The sequence below is a fragment of the Pan troglodytes genome, chromosome 7, assembly GCF_028858775.2.
Source record: "Pan troglodytes isolate AG18354 chromosome 7, NHGRI_mPanTro3-v2.0_pri, whole genome shotgun sequence".
In the NCBI taxonomy this organism is placed as follows: Eukaryota; Metazoa; Chordata; class Mammalia; order Primates; family Hominidae; genus Pan; species Pan troglodytes.
In genome coordinates, this window is record NC_072405.2 from 74,497,413 (window position 1) to 74,513,772 (window position 16,360).

Consider the following 16,360-nt stretch of genomic DNA (forward strand, 5'->3'; position numbering starts at 1 on the left):
GCCAAGGCCAGTGGATTGCTTGAGCCCAGGAGTTTTAGGCAACATGGTGAAACCTCGTCTTTATGAAAAGTACAGAAATCAGCTGGTTGTGGTGGCACGCCCGGTGGACCCAGCTACTCCGGGGGATGAGGTGGGAGGATCAACTTGGGCCCAAGTCAAACTCATAGAAACAGAAAGTAGAATAGAGTTACTAGAGGTTAGAGAAAGAGACAAATAAGAGTTAGTGTTTAATGGGTATAAAGTTTCCATGTGGAGTGATGAAAAAGTGCTGGAAATAGTGGTGAAGGTTGTACAACACTGTGATTGTACTTAATGCCATTGAATTGAACACTTCTAAAGGACTGAAATGGTAAATTTTATGTTAGGAATATTTTACCACAGACCATTCCCCTGGCCCACCCCAGGAGATGTAGAAAGGAAGGGCCAAATATGTTCTTTGAGAGTTCACTTCTTTGGCCCACCACTCTTATCTGAGCTCTGGAATGAGACCCCCGTGGAGGCAGGTCACCACACTGGCTTGGAAGGCACAGCCCCTCCAGTCTCCCAGTGCTCGCATTCTCACAGCATGACCATGATTTTCCTTTGCTACAGGTGCCAGAGCCTGTGATACATCTCATCACAGTTCCTATCATACTTTTTCCCTCTACTGTTTTTCCAGAAAGCCTTGAAAAAACTCTTCAGATATTCTGACACTTACTTTCTCTTTTTATTTCAAATATTTTGAGTTGACCAAGAAAAAAGGAGTCATTCACCAAGTCGAAGTTTGTTCACTTATTATTTTCCTTGACACTTTCTATACATGGATTCTTTAATTCAGATTGAGCCTATTGTAAGGGACATGAATGTTACCAATCATGCCTATACACTTTGTTGGCAACAATATGTCTTGAAACTCAACTCTTGGTGTCTGTTTCCTTGATTAAAGCAATCTATCCAACCCCAGCAGACAAAATAAAATAATTGCAATGTACCCGCTGGCAATTATGATAAACCACACAGACTATAATCCTCTCCACAAGTAAAACTGTAGTACACACAAGGGAACAGATAAACCATAAGGCAAACAAAAAATAATACAATTTAAATGAAAGGAATGCTTTACAAGTAGAAGATTTATTTTTTTTTACATAAAATATCTAAAAAAAATTCTGAAACAAAGCCACAAGAAACAAATTACTTTTACTATAGACAAGTTCCAGTCACATAAAAGAGATAACTGGAAGAATTATTTTTCATAACCTATGGAGTGTTTCACCTGCCAAAGAATCCTCAGTTGACCCTCCTTCACTCCAACAGTGAGATCACACTGTTCAGACCTATAATAAATGTAGCAGTGATGAAAGTTCACGAAGAAACAGAAATAAAAAGTTTGTACATGCATGAATAAAATTTGACCCAGTTTAAATGTCATATCCTTAGTGAAGCCTTTCCTGAACTCCTCAGCTGGAAGAAATCTCTCTCTTATGAAGTCCTATAGGACCATCTGTACTTCTCTTAAGGTGCCTTCCTTTCTGCATATTGTATTATATTTCTTCATATACATATTTGGATCTCTCTGGACTCCTAAATTCAGATGTTCTCCAAAGGCCAGTGCTGAAGCCCCTTGTTTTGTCAGTCTACATTACATCCACACACACACAGAGACACACACATATCCCCCCACCATGACCATCCTCCCCACTGCTTCACAATCTCTTACCTCTGTGAACATGACTTCAAAATCTCTATTTTTTTTGCCAAAGTTCAGTCGCTAATTTCTGACTGCCTGCTAGATTTCTGTACCACAGTGCCCCTTTAAATCTCAAGCTCACTAAGTCTACAATGGAAATGATCACCCTCCCTGCCCAACTTTATTCCTCTGATCTCCTTGTGTTAATGACAACAATACCATCCTGTTCAGTTGGGTGCAAAACTCCCCAACCATCCTCACTGCCCACATCCAATCAGTTACAAAGCCTTGCCAACTTCATTTCTGTAATATTATTGTAATTTTAACCCTTTCTACTTACCCCATCTCTCTCTGCCCCATACTTCAACTACTACTGCATCTTGTCCCTCACTGTATCCACAGTATCTAGAACAGTACTTTATCTAGAGTGGAAAATCAATAAATACAAAATAAAATAATGAATGGATGAATGAATAAATTTCCCACCTCAATGCCTTTTCTCAGGCAATTCTCTTATCTTGGAATGCTCTTGTACCATATTGCCAGTATTTGCAGTATTCTTCAACATACAGCTCAAACACTTGCCCTCTATGAGGTTTTCTCACAGAGACAAATTTCATGTGTCTGTATTAGTCAAGGTTGTTGGTTGCAAACAATAGTAGCTAACTCCGATAATTTTGAAGAAAAGAAGAGCAAAAATGATTTATTGAATAAATGTGGTGGAGACTCACAAAATGGATGGCTGAAAAGCAGGTGGGGTTATCTGTAGGCCAGACAGAAGCATCTGGCAAGGATGCCACCACCCTTATTGTTACCATATCCCACTGCTGCTGCTAGGTCTAGGAGCCAATATGATCTCTTCTTCCTGTCCTTCATCTTTCACCACTTGCTTAAGATTTGAAGTCCAGGGTGGGTACATACATTTGCTAATCCTAAGTTAAGTGCCCACAGTCAAAATGGTAGGGTTCAAGGACACGGAATATCTGACTCCTTGACTTTCATAGTAGATGGCAAGACTCTGCCTCTCCCAAAGACCCATACAATGGGAGAGTCTCTACATTTACAAAATAATTAAGTTACTGGGAAGCCAAAATAAAGCAACAAATGTCCACTGCCCTCCAGCATACACGTCTCCACTCTTCTGCAAGATTGTAAGTCCCATGAAGGCAGAATTTCTCTGACTCATTTTTGTATTCACTGAAGTTCCTAGAAAAGCACCATGCACTTCTCCTAGTTGAGATAGTTCCTTTCTGATTACTTCATCACATCCATCTCATCAAAAAATTTCTAGTTTAAGCTACTCCATGCCACTCGAAATTTTTCAGATTCTTAAAATTTTGGTCGTTTTTGTTTTGTTTTGTTTTGTTTTGAGATGGAGACTTGCTCTGTCACCAGGCTGGAGTGCAGTGGTACGATCTTGGCTCACTCCAACCTCTGCCTCCTGGGTTTAAGCAATTCTCCTGCCTCAGCCTCCTGAGTAGCTGGGACTACAGGCACCCACGACCACACCCAGCTAATTTTTGTATTTTTAGTAGAGATGGGGTTTCACCATGTTGGCCAGGCTGATCTCAAACTCCTGTCCTCAAGTGATCTGTCCACCTTGGCCTCCCAAAGTGCTGGGATTACAGGTGTGAGCCACGGTGCCCGGCCTCGGCCATTCCTTTTATGGCAAAAACCACAGTTACTTTTGCACCAACCTACTATTTGTCAAATAAGAAAATGAATGATGCTCCTTGTAAGCAAAGAAGCCACAGTGTTTTACATACATTAGTTTTCTCACTCACTTTTGACCAGTTTGTTAGCTGTTTTTTGCTGTAGCACTTAATACAATTATGAACACATTTAAAACTAATAAAACACTCAAATTCTGTTATTGAAAGGGAAATCTTCAGTTCCCCCACTTAACCATACACCTTTATTTTCTGTTCTCAGTTCCTGGGGCTAAGAAACCCTACTTTATAATTTTTCTCAATCAAATTTCCATTTAATTACTCAAAATAGCTAAGAATAAAAACATCAATCTATTTCTTAAACTATACTGTGCCTCATTTAATTTCTCACTTCTTGTTTAAGCATTGCTTTCTTCTTGCTGAAAGTTCATGCACCGCGTCGCTCCTTTAAACCTCAAACTCACTAAGTCTAAAATGGAAATGGTTTTTTATCATATCTATTTTGTTTGAAAGTTTTTTAGTTTAAGCTACTCCATAGCACCTTCAAATTTTCAGACTGATCACATTTCTGATGTCTGCTTTACATTCTTGTCTTCTCTAACACCTCCTGTGATCTTTATGGGCAGCAACCATTTCCTGGGTTCACTGAGTACCCAACACACAAATAATATTTGTCAAACAAACTGATTAATAAGAAATGAGAAGTAGTACAGCTTAAGAAATTACAGGGATGCAAAGGATTATAAATCATGCTGCTGTAAAGACACATGCACACGTATGTTTACTGCGGCACTATTCACAATAGCAAACACTTGGAACCAACCCAAATGTCCATCAATGATAAACTGGATTAAGAAAATGTGGCACATATATACCACGGAATACTATGCAGCCATAAAAGAAGGATGAGTTCATGTCCTTTGTAGGGACATGGATGAAGTTGGAAACCATCATTCTGAGCAAACTATTGCAAGGACAAAAAACCAAACACCACATGTTCTCACTCATAAGTGGGAATTGAACAGTGAGAACACTTGGACACAGAAAGGGGAACATCGCACACCGGGGCCTGTCGTGGGGTGGGGGGAGAGGGGAGGGATAGCATTAGGAGATATACCTAGTGTAAATGACGAGTTAATGGATGCAGCACACCAACATGGCACATGTATACATATGTAACAAACCTGCACGTTGTGCACATGTACCCTAGAACTTAAAGTATAATAATAAGAAAAAAAGAAATTACAGGGATGTCTGACTCAAGCACATAAATGGTAGCAATTATATTCATACTATCATTATTAATACAATGTGGTTCAGGGGTTCTCAAAGTGTGGTTCATAGACTCTAGGGTGTCCTAGAGACTCTTTCAGAAGGTCTGAAAGATCAAAACTCTTTCCTAAGAATACAAAGGCATTATTTGCCCTTTACACTGTGTTGACATTTGCAATGATGGTATGAAAGAAAGGGTAAAACTGCTGGTTCTTAGCACAGAGTAAACTGTGCTACTAGTCATTTCATTCTTCACTGCTATGTACTCACATTTCAGAAATGCCAGTTTTAGCTTACAAATGTCCTTGAAGTAAAGATTATTAGTTTTATGATATGTCAAACCCTTGAGTCCACATCTTCTTAATATTCTGTGGGATGAAATGAGAAGTGTGTGTATAGCACTTATGCTGCTCGATGCTTCTCTCAAGGAAAACACTTGTGCCATTGTTTGTACTGGGAACTGAAGCAGCTGCTTTTTTCATGAAATACCATTTTACCTGAAACAATGACTGACAGACAAATTAGGGTTATTAAGTCTTTGGTATTTGACAGACATTTTCTCTAAAAGGGATACAACTTTACCTCAAGGTAAACAACTGACAGGATTTGTCATCAATGACAAAGTCCAAACTTTCAAGTGAATATTAGAATTTTGGAAAATATTATCTACCACCATGAGTTTAATTCTTCATGTATTTCTGATGAGATCAATGGTGATTTTAATGAATATAATTTTTTATATTGTGTAATAAAATGTGCCAACATTTGGAAAATCTGCATAACAAAATGAAACAATATTTTTTAAATGATGAATGTATAATTTGCAAAAGTATGCAATGACAAAAAGATACATTCAGAACTCAAGACAGCCCAGTGGATTTTAATGTAACAGAATAAGAAAAAAACATTTGTAGTAAAGTTTCAGATTTTACATTGCAACAAACCTGTAAGAAACTACCATTTGTGAAGTTTCGGTGTTGTATCAAAGAATATCCACAATTATATGAAAAGCCTATTAAAATAATACCCCCTTTTCCAACTGCGTATATAAGTGAGTTAGATTTTCTTCACGTAAGTCAACCAAAACAATATATTGCAACAATTTGAATGCAGAAACAGATATGTATATTTAGCTGTCTTCTATTAAATCAGATATTAAGGGTATTTGCAAAAATGTAAAACATTGCAACTCCTTTCACTGTTTTTTTTGTTCTGTTTTGGAAAATACAGTTTTTTTTTTTTACAAAAGCATTATTTATGTTAACATGTAATAGATTTATTATAGTTATTTTAAAATAAATACTTTAAAATTTTAAATTGCTAATATGATAAATATTGATAGATACAACTCACATAAATGAGAGCTCTTTGAGATCCACAATATTTTTTTGTTATTCAATATGACCTTTTTATTACTCTTTTAAAAATTCACAGACTTTATTTTTTTAGAGCACTTTTAGGTGTATAGAAAAATTAAGCAGGAAGTAGAGTTTCCATAAAACTCCTCATTCCTACACACACACACACACACACACACACACACACACACCCCAATGCTGCCCCCCAACAATTTCCTGTATTATTAACATGTTGCATTAATGTAGTATGTTTGTTATAATTGATGAACCAATACTGATACAATATTATTAACCAAAGTCCACACTTTACATTAAGGTTCACTCTTTCTATCAAAACCCATTCTATGGGTTTTGACAAATATATAATGACATGTGGCCACCATTATAATATTATACACACTAACTTCACTGCCCTAAACATTTCCTGTCTTCTACTTACTCATTCTTCCCTCCCTCCCCTTGAACTCCTGGCAACCACCGGTCCTTTTACTGTCTTACCTAGTTTTGCCCTCTCTAGAATGTCACATTGGAATCATATAGTATCATATAGTAATCATATAGCCTTTTCAGATTGGCTTCTTTTGCTTAGCAATATGCATTTAAGGTTTCTCCCTGTTTTTTTCCTAGCTTTTTAGCAACGAATTATATGCCATTGTATGAATGTTTCATGTTTGTTTATTCACTCACCTATTGATGGACATCTTGGGTGATTTCAAGTTTTGGCAATTATGAATAAAGCTGCTATAAACATTCATGTGCAGGTTTTTTGTGGACATATGTTTTCAACTCATTGGGGTAAATTCCAAGGAGCACCATTGTTGGATTGTATCGTAAGAGTGTGTTTAGTTTTTAAGAAATTGCCAAATTGTCTGCCAAAGTGGCTGTACCATTTTGCGTTTCCATTCACAATGAATGAAAGTTCTTGTTGCTTCACATTCTTGCCAGCATTTGGTGTTGTCAGTGTTCTGGAGTTTAGCCACTCTAACAGGTATGTAATGGTATCTCATTGTTGTTTTAATTTGCAATTTCCTTATGACATATTATATGGAATATCTTTTCATATGCTTATTTGCCATCTGTATATTTTGTTTGATGAGGTGTGCAGGCCTTTTGCCCATTTTTAATTGGGTTCTTTGTTTTCTTATTGTTGAGTTTTAAGAGTTCTTATATATTTCTTGGATACCATTCCTATATCAGAATGTGTTTTATAAAGATTTTCTTCCAGTCTGTGGCTTGTCTTTTCATTCTCTGAATATTGGCTTTTACAGAGAAGAAGGTTTTTTTCATTTTAAAGAAGTCCAGCTTACCTTCTTTTCTTTCATCAACCATGCATTTGGTGTTGTGTCTAAAAAGTGATTACCAGCTCAAATTAACTTAGATTTTCTTCTTTGCTATCTTCTAGGACTTTTATAATTTTGCATTTTACATTTAGGTCTACAATCAATGTTAATTTTTATGAAGGGTGTGTAGATTCTTTTTTTTTTTTTTTTTTTTTTGCATGTGGATGTCCTGTTCTAGCATCATTTGCTGAAAAGACTACCTTTTCTCCATTGTATTGCCTTTGCTCTTTTGTCAAAGATCAGTTGACTATATTTGTATGAATCTATTTCCAGACTCTATATTCTGTTCCATTGATATGTTTGTCTGTTCTTTTAACAATACCATACTGTCTTGATTATTGTAGCTTTGTAGTAAGTCTTAATGTCTGGTAGTGTCAGTTCTCTGACTTTATTTTTCTTCTTCAATGTATTGGCTATTTTGTCTTTTGCCTTTCTCTATCAAACATCTTAAAATAAGTTTGTTGATGTTCACAAACTACACTTGCTGAGCTTTTTAGCAGCATTGCATTGAGGCTATAGATCAAGTTGAGAAGAAATGATATTTTAACAATATTGAGTCTTCTTCCATGTACATGGAATATCTCTCCATTTACCTAGGTCTTTTTGGACTTCTTATCCAAGTTTCATAGCTTTTGTCATATAAATCTTGAACATATTTTATTTAGATTTATACCAAAGTATTTCCTTGTTTTTGGTGCTAATATAAATGGTATTGTGTTATTAATTGCAAATTCCAATTGTTCATTACTAATAATTGAACATAACCTTTTAATTTGACTTTTATTTCTTCTTCTGCAGAATTTCTTCGTTTCCTCTTAAATAAATTTTTTAAGTTCTTTTTTTGTTTCTTGAGATGGAGTCTCTCTCTGTTGCCCAGGCTGGAGCACAGTGGTGTGACCTCAGCTCACTGCAACCTCCACCTGCTGGGTTCAAGCGATTCTCCTGCCTCAGCTGTCTGAGTAGCTGGGACTACAAGTGCGCACCACCACACCTGGCTAATTTTTCTATTTTGAGTGGAAATGGGGTTTCACCATGTTGGCCAGGCTGGTCTCGAACTCCTAACCTCAAGTGATCCACCCGCTTTGGCCTCCCAAAGTGCTGGGATTACAGGCATGAGCCACCATGCCTGACCCCCCCTTAAATAATTTTTAAGAGTGTAAAGGAGTCTTAAGGTCACAATGTTTGTGAACAGTAGTGTGTTTTGGAATGAGCATGGTCTTTGGAGCCATGTGGAAGAAACTAGTTTTCAATTCTATCTTTAACACTTATTTTCTCTATTGCTATAGGGACCTTGTTCAGGTTTTCTTTGTCTCAGTTTACCTGTGGGCAAAATGTGGTAATAAAAAATAACTACTACATAGGGCTGTCTTTAGGATAAAAGTGATAAAATCTGGAGTGTGTTTGACACATAAAAGGAACACAATTAATAGTAACTATTGATATTTATATTGTTTTGACCCAGTCATTTTATACTGGAGAATAAACCTCAAGAAAATAACTTCAAAGGTGGTATTGGGCTGAAAGACATTTTATAAAAAGTGTTTATACCAGCATTCTAAATAATAGTAGCAACATATCCGGCTACCATATTTTGACATTTTAGAATCCAGTTATGACCATAAGAAACCCATAAGGCCTGTGTTACAAACCAAACTTTTTTTTTCTTCAAGGAAAGAATTGTTGTATTACTGATAAGAGTCGTTAAAGTGATTATGGCGAATCATCACCTTTAACCTTAAATTCCGGCAAAGCAATGAAGATTGGTATGCTGTAGACGCTGCCTTTCAAAATGGAAACTTCTAGAAATGGCACAGCAAAATTCTCAAGAGAAATTCCCTCTCTACCCGTGGAAGTTCATTCCAACTGCTGATTTGCCAGACCCAGGTTTTAGTGGCCTTCTGAAAGATTCTCCCCGGAGCCTGAAAGCTTACGGGAATGAATAACTCCTCCCTCCTCAGGCCCAGTCCCAAGGCACAAGGCCACTTGTACCAGCAGTGTGCATCAGTAAGATAGTAGAAGCAGGAAGAGAGCTGGCCAGAAGACACATACCCCTGAAGATTGAGGGGGAGGCCATCTGAGTACTATGCAGCAGTCACATCAGACTGGGACACTTCCTGTTTACAGAGGACTATAAAATCCCTGCCCCATCCTCATTTGGGGCTGACGCCATTTTAGGTCTCAGCCCATCTTCACCTAGGCACTTATTAAAACAGCGTGTTGCTCCACACCCCCTGGTGTTTTCTGTTGGTGGGCTCTCAGGGTTTGAACCAATACAAGAGTCTTTCATCTGGTGCCGAAACTCAGTAGAGGCTTTGGTCCATGTCCCCCAGGGACCTACCCCTTCACCTGGGAGAGCAGGCCATAGCAGCCAGACAAAGGAAGCTCTGCAGCCTCCAGCGGGCCTCTCTGTGCATGCACATCGGTCACTGATATCACCTACTGGTTTCTCTGGTCCAAAAATCCAACATTGGTCCAAGAAGATTCCAGAGCGTGCCAGGCACTCGCTGATCATCTGGTCTTAGGGGGACGCCTCTAAGCCATTTGATCCCATTCCGGCAACGAAAAAGGCAGCAGTGACAACCGCTCCTTTTATTGTCTCCCTCTGGCTGTCCAGGACGGCCTCCTTTTTCCTGTTCTCTGACGGCCTCCTTTTTCCTGTTCTCTGGAGCCTACCCCCGCTATGGGAAATTCCCAGTCTTCTATTCCAAAGGACAGCCCTCTAGGCTGCCTCATAAAAACCTGCAAACCTTAGGCCTCAGGCAAGATATCCACCCTAAGCGCCTTGTCTTTTTTTGCAATTCAGTCTGGCCACAGTACAGGTCCAAATGGTTCGCAAATGGAACATTCAACTTTATAATTTTAACTGACTTAAGCAATTATTGTTGACGACTGGAAAAATGGGGAGAAATTCCTTATGTCCAGGCCTTTTTGCACTCAGATCACAACCCGACCTCTGCAATTATTGCTCACCTATTCAAATCCTTCTCCATTCTCGTCGCGCAGATCACCTTTCTCCTCCCCACACCACCTCTTTTTCCTCATTAGATCCAGTAGACTGCTGTCCACCTCTCCCAGCCCCTACCTCTCCCTCTCAACCGTCTTTTTTAATCCAAGCCTCCTCTTTATCTTCTCAGCTGTGATCTTCTCAGCCACCATCTTCCCAGCCGCCATCTTCCCAGTAAGCAGTATTAACTTCTTTTCCTACACTGTCCCCTCTTCAGGACAATTCTAGTATTGCCTGTACCCATTCTCCTCCCCCACCGCCCTCTCCTAAGGCTTGTAAACCCATCCTGCCACCTTACGCCCCTATCCTCCACTGCCTGTTAACTCAAACCCTCTTCCCCCTTCAAACCCTCAGCAGGAACCACTTCCATGTTCTTCCTTCTCTCTTGCCCATACTCGCTCAGGCGCCATCTTTGGCCCATGGCCCACCCTTACTTCAGCATCTGTGCTAGAGTGCCCCCTTCAGGAAGTAGCAGGAACTGACGGTATTGTTAGCGTTCATGTTCCCTTCTCCCTCACTGATTTCTCTCAAATTAACAAAAGACTTGGTTCATTTCCAGAAGACCCTACCTTTTATATTAGAGAGTTTCAATACCTCACCCAGTCTTACGAACAAACTTGGCATGACCTCTACGTTATCCTCTCTTCCACCCTCACCCCAGAAGACCAGGACCGTATCTGGACCCTAGCTCAGGCACATGCTGATACAATTCATCACCAAGCTCCTGTCCGGCCTACTGGTGCAGAGGTAGTCCCTAACGAGGACCCCCACTGGGATTATCAAGACGGGTCCCCTGGACACCACCATCAAGACCACATGATTGTGTGTCTCCTTGCAGGACTCAAAAAGGGTGCCCTAAAGCAGTCAACTATGAAAAACTTTCAGAAATCACCCAAGGTCCCGACGAGAACCCAGCCCTTTTTCTCTCTCATTTAACTGAAGCCATGAGAAAGTATACCAATTTAGAGCCAGCCAACCTTAAACCTTCGGTTCATCTCCCAATCCATTCCCAATATTCGGCGCAAGCTTCAGAAGCTTGACGACCGCCCTCAAACCCCACAATGAGACCTTCTTAATTTAGCCTTCAAAGTCTTCAACAATCATGATGAAGAAAGCAAAAGGCAAAAACAGGCAGAGTTTCAAATGCTTGCCTCCGCCATCAGGGGCCCTGCAGGCTCACAGGGCTGCAGCTCCACACAGAAGCCTCCTAGACATCCACCTCCACCTGGCGCCTGTTTCAAGTGCGGCAATGAAGGCCACTGGTCCAGACAATGCCCAAACCCAGGTAAGCCCACCAGGCCATGCCCCCTCTACAGAAGACCCCACTGGAAGTCAGACTGTGGGTGGCCCCCACAAGGACCGCCCCCATCCCTTCCTGAGCCAGCCAAATCCTCCTACTCAGATCTCATCAGCCTTGCCACTGAAGACTGACGGTGCCCTGGAACGGACGCCCCAGCAACTACCATCTCTTCCTCTGAGCCAAGGGTAACCCTGATGGTGGCAGGTAGGCCAGTATGTCTTTTTAAATTAATACCCTGGCAACCTACTCTGCTTTACCTAATTTTTCAGGACCCATCCAGTCCTCCCAAGTCTCTGTTGTGGGAGTTGATGGACAAGTCTCCAAACTCCGAGCCCGTCCTCCACTTTTCTGCTCCCTGCACACCTTTCCTTCACTCACTCTTTCTTAGTCCTGCCCTCCTGCCCAACTTTGCTCCTAGACAGAGACGTTCTTTCAAAACTCCACACTGTTCTCTACTTCCACGTTCCCCATAGTACCCAACGCATCAACCCAGACCTCTCCAGGGCTTCCAACTTTCTTCTATTCCTCCAACCTCCCATCTTAAAACATGGAACCTTTCCTTATCCCCCATCCATAGTTAACCCTGCTGTTTGCAATACTTCCACACCCTCAGTCACAAAACACCACACGTCCGTCCGCATTACCCTTAAAGAGCCCACCCAGTTCCTATCACAGAAGCAGTATCCCATCCCCCAAGCAACTCTCATAGGCCTAAATCCTATCATTTCTCGCCTCCTCACCAGTCACCTACTCTACCTGACAGACTCCCCTTTTAACACACCAATTCTATCTGTCAAAAAGCCAGATGGAACTTATCACTTAGTCCAGGACCTCAGGCTCATTAACCAAGCTGTACTCCCAGTACGTCCAGTAGTTCCTAACCCATATATTTTACTTTCCGCAATTCCCTCCAATACCACCCATTTTTCTGTTCTAAACTTAAAGGATGCTTTTTTTCATAATTCCTTTACACCCTGATTCCCAAAACCTCTTTGCCTTTACATGGGAAAACATTGACACCCACCTTTCATGTCACCTTACCTGGTTCATACTACCTCAAGGTTTTAGAGACAGCCCCCATCTTTTCAGACAGGCCCTTGCTCGTGACCTCTGTACCTTATCCCTGAAACCTTCCACTCTCCTTCAATATGTTGATGATCTGCTCCTGTGTAGCCCCTTTCAAAGAGACTGCAATGCCCTTACTATCTCTCTTTTAAACTTCTTGGCAGAACGGGGGTATTGGGTCTCCCCTAAGAAAGGCACAAATATGCACCCCCTCAGTGACCTATCTAGGCCTAGCTCTTACCCCACAAACCTGAGGGCCACAACTGACCACATATCTCTCCTCCAATCCCTCCCATCTCTGCAAGACTAAGCAAGAAATTCTCTCCTTTCTAGGACTGGTGGGATATTTTAGGCTCTGGGTCCCCTCCTTCACTCTACTTGCGAAACTATCATACCAAGCCACCAAAGGCCCTCTCCATGAGCCTTCAAACCCTGCACAGCCTATTACCCAACTTTTCCATCTACTCCAGAAGGCTGTCACCTCAGCCCCCGTCCTCACTCTCCTAGACCTCACCAAACCTTTCTCCCCTTATACCAACGAATGGCGTGGAGTTGCACTAGGTGTTCTAACACAGTCTAAGGGACCCACCCTCCAGGTTATGGCCTACCTCTCCAAACAGCTTGAAGCCACAGTTCTCGGATGGCCTGCCTGCCTCTGAGCATTGGTGGCTGCTGCTGTCCTCACCCTTGAAAGCCTAAAACCATCTCTCCATGCCAACCTAACAGTTTATTCAACCCATAACATCAAGGACATGCTAGCTCACCGCAGTGTACTAAGTCTCATCTCTGCCCCACAGCTCCTCCAACTGTATGCTCTACTCACAGAAACTCCCCATATCACCATGCTAACCAGTTCCCATCTAAACCCGGCCATGCTCTTACCTGAAGCTACAACCACCCAAGACCCTATACACTTCTGTGTGAACACTGTTCAAACCTTTCTTATCATTTTCCAAACCTAACAGATTAACCCCTTCCAGATGCCTCCTTTACTTGGTTTGTAGATGGCAGCTCCTTCCTACATCAAGGATGCTGGCATGCTGGCTGTACTATAGTGTCACCCCCATGCACACTATTGAAGCCAATCTGCTCCTCCTAGGCACCACCTCCCAAAAAGCTGAACTCATCACCCTCACTTGAGCTCTCACTCTAGCAGCCGGACAACAGATCAACATATATTCAAATTCTCATTATGCTTTCCACATAGTGCTCTCACACTCATCCATCTGGAAAGAATGAGGTTCCCTAACTGCAAAAACACTCCTGTCATAAATGGCTCTCTCATCAGCAAACTCCTTCAAGCTACCAGGCTCCCACAGAAAGTTGCCATCATTCATTGCAGGGGCCACCAAACCCCAGACAATCCTATATCAGCTGGAAATGCGCTAGCAGATCAGGTAGCCAAACAAGTAGCCCTACAACCTGTGCAAGGCCAGTTTCTGTCCCTGTCCTTGTTCTCGCCTCTTTACTCCTCAGAAGAAAAGGAGGACTTCTGAGCCCCAAACCTTCAAAAGCAAAGACCATGGTATGTCAAGGAAGGGCACTTTGTTCTTCCTCACTCTCAAACAATCCCTATTCTCCAAAGTCTCCACAACTCTTTTCATGTTGGTTACAAACCTCTCTTACAACTTCTCCACCCTATTGTCACTTGTCCTCACCTTTCCAGCCGTGTTCGAGAAATCACCCAGTCCTGCTCTATCTGCCATTCAGTGTCACCCCAGGTCTCCCTCTGGCCACGGCCTTTTCCTACCCACCAGGCCCAGGGCCAGGTACCTGGGCAAGATTGGCAAGTAGACTTCACTCACATCCTGCCCAATAAATGGCTCCGCTATCTTCTAGTCTTTGTCTGTACTTTCTCTGGGTGGTAGAAGTGTTCCCAACAACTTCAGAAGGTGCAAATGTCGTCACACAAACTCTCACCATGCATATACTTCCCCGCTTTGGACTCCAAACATCCATCCAGTCTGATAACGGGCCCGCCTTCATCAGTCAAATTACTCAAGGTGTCTCTACATCATTAGGTATAAAATGGGTTCTCCACACACCCTACAGGCCTCAATCTTCAGGCAAAGTTGAAAAAATTAACTCTGTCCTTAAAGCCCAACTCACCAAGCTGGCTCTAGAAACTTGCCAGTCATGGACAAAAAAAATCTTTTCGCCCTCATGAGACTCCATGCAACACCAAAGTCACCCTCTTTTTATAGTCCCTTTGAAATAATGTATGGCCGAACTTTTATCTTGGAGCCTCCACCCTTACCAGACTCTGAGCCACTAGAGAATTACCTCCCCTTCTTAATCCAGACACGGTCTTTCATTCGTGAAGCAGCAAATGAGGCCATGCCCCTCCCTGTCAACACCTCCTTGTCCTCTCAACATAACTGTCTTGCAGGCACAGAAGTGTTTATCTGCAAATTCGACCCTCACAAAAACCTACAACTGAAGTGGACAGGCACCTATGCTGTGATACTCAGTATGCCAACTGTAGCGAGAGTCCAAGGACTCCCCCACTGGATCCATTGCACCAGGGTCAAGCTCACCCCCAAGGCTACTCCTTCCTCCAAAACATTAACAGTGGACAACACCCTCAGAGTCCCTGTATATAATAACCTAAAAAAACAAACAAAAAAAAACAATACTTAAAGGTAGGAGGAAGCCAAAGATGGCAACAGGATGAATGGCCTCCACAATGGATCATCAAACATTATGGTCCTGCCACTTGGGCTGAGGATGGTTCGTGGGGTTATCGCACTCCCATATACATGCTAAATAGAATAATTAGACTACAGATGGTTCTAGAGATAATCACTAACCAAACCACCTCAGCCCTGGAAATGCTTATGCAACAACAAAACCAAATGCATGCAGCAATTTATCAAAACAGGCTAGCACTAGACTACTTATTAGCAGAAGAGGGTGAGGTCTGTGGCAAGTTTAATATCTCCAATTGTTGTCTTAACATAGATGATAACGGAAAAGCGGTTCTAGAAATCACTTCAAACATCAGAAAAGTAGCCCATGTACCAGTCCAAACCTGGAAGGGATGGGACCCGACAAACCTTCTAGGAGGATGCTTCTCTAATTTAAGAGGACTTAAAACGCTAGTAGGGATAGTAATCTTCATCACTGGGTTCCTCCTATTTCTCCCCTGTGTTATCCCACTGATAATAAAAGCCATTAAACTCTTGTGGAAACTATAGTTAGCGGCCAAACAATCCAGACGATGCTCCTGCTACAGCGATGTGATGGATACCAACCCATCTCTCAAGAATACCCCAAAATTAAGTTTTTCTTTTTCCAAGATACCCACGCCACCCCTATGTCATGCGTGAAGTAGTTATGGAGAAAGTTGTCCCTTTTCGTTTTTCTATAACCAAATAGGAATGAAAGATTCTCCCCAGGGCCTGAAAGCTTAAGGGAATGAATAACTCCTCCCTCCTCAGGCCCAGTCCCAAGGCACAAGGCCACTTGCATCAGCAGCATGCATCAGCAAGATAGCAGAAGCAGGAAGAGAGCTGGCCAGAAGATACATACCCCCTGAAGATCGAGAGGGAGGCTGTCTGGGTACTACGTAGAAGTCATGTCAGACTGGGATGCTTCCTGTTTACAGAGGACTATAAAACCCCTGCCCCATCCTCATTTGGGGCTGACGCCATTTTAGGCCTCAGGCCATCTGCACCTAGGT

At 41.8% G+C, this 16,360-nt stretch overlaps 1 pseudogene; it reads left to right on the plus strand.

Annotated features, from left to right (window-relative positions):
• Window positions 1-43: 43 nt before the first annotated feature.
• Window positions 44-11,802, plus strand: LOC129135611 (transcription factor NF-E4-like; annotated as a pseudogene).
• The last annotated feature ends 4,558 nt before the right edge of the window (window positions 11,803-16,360 follow it).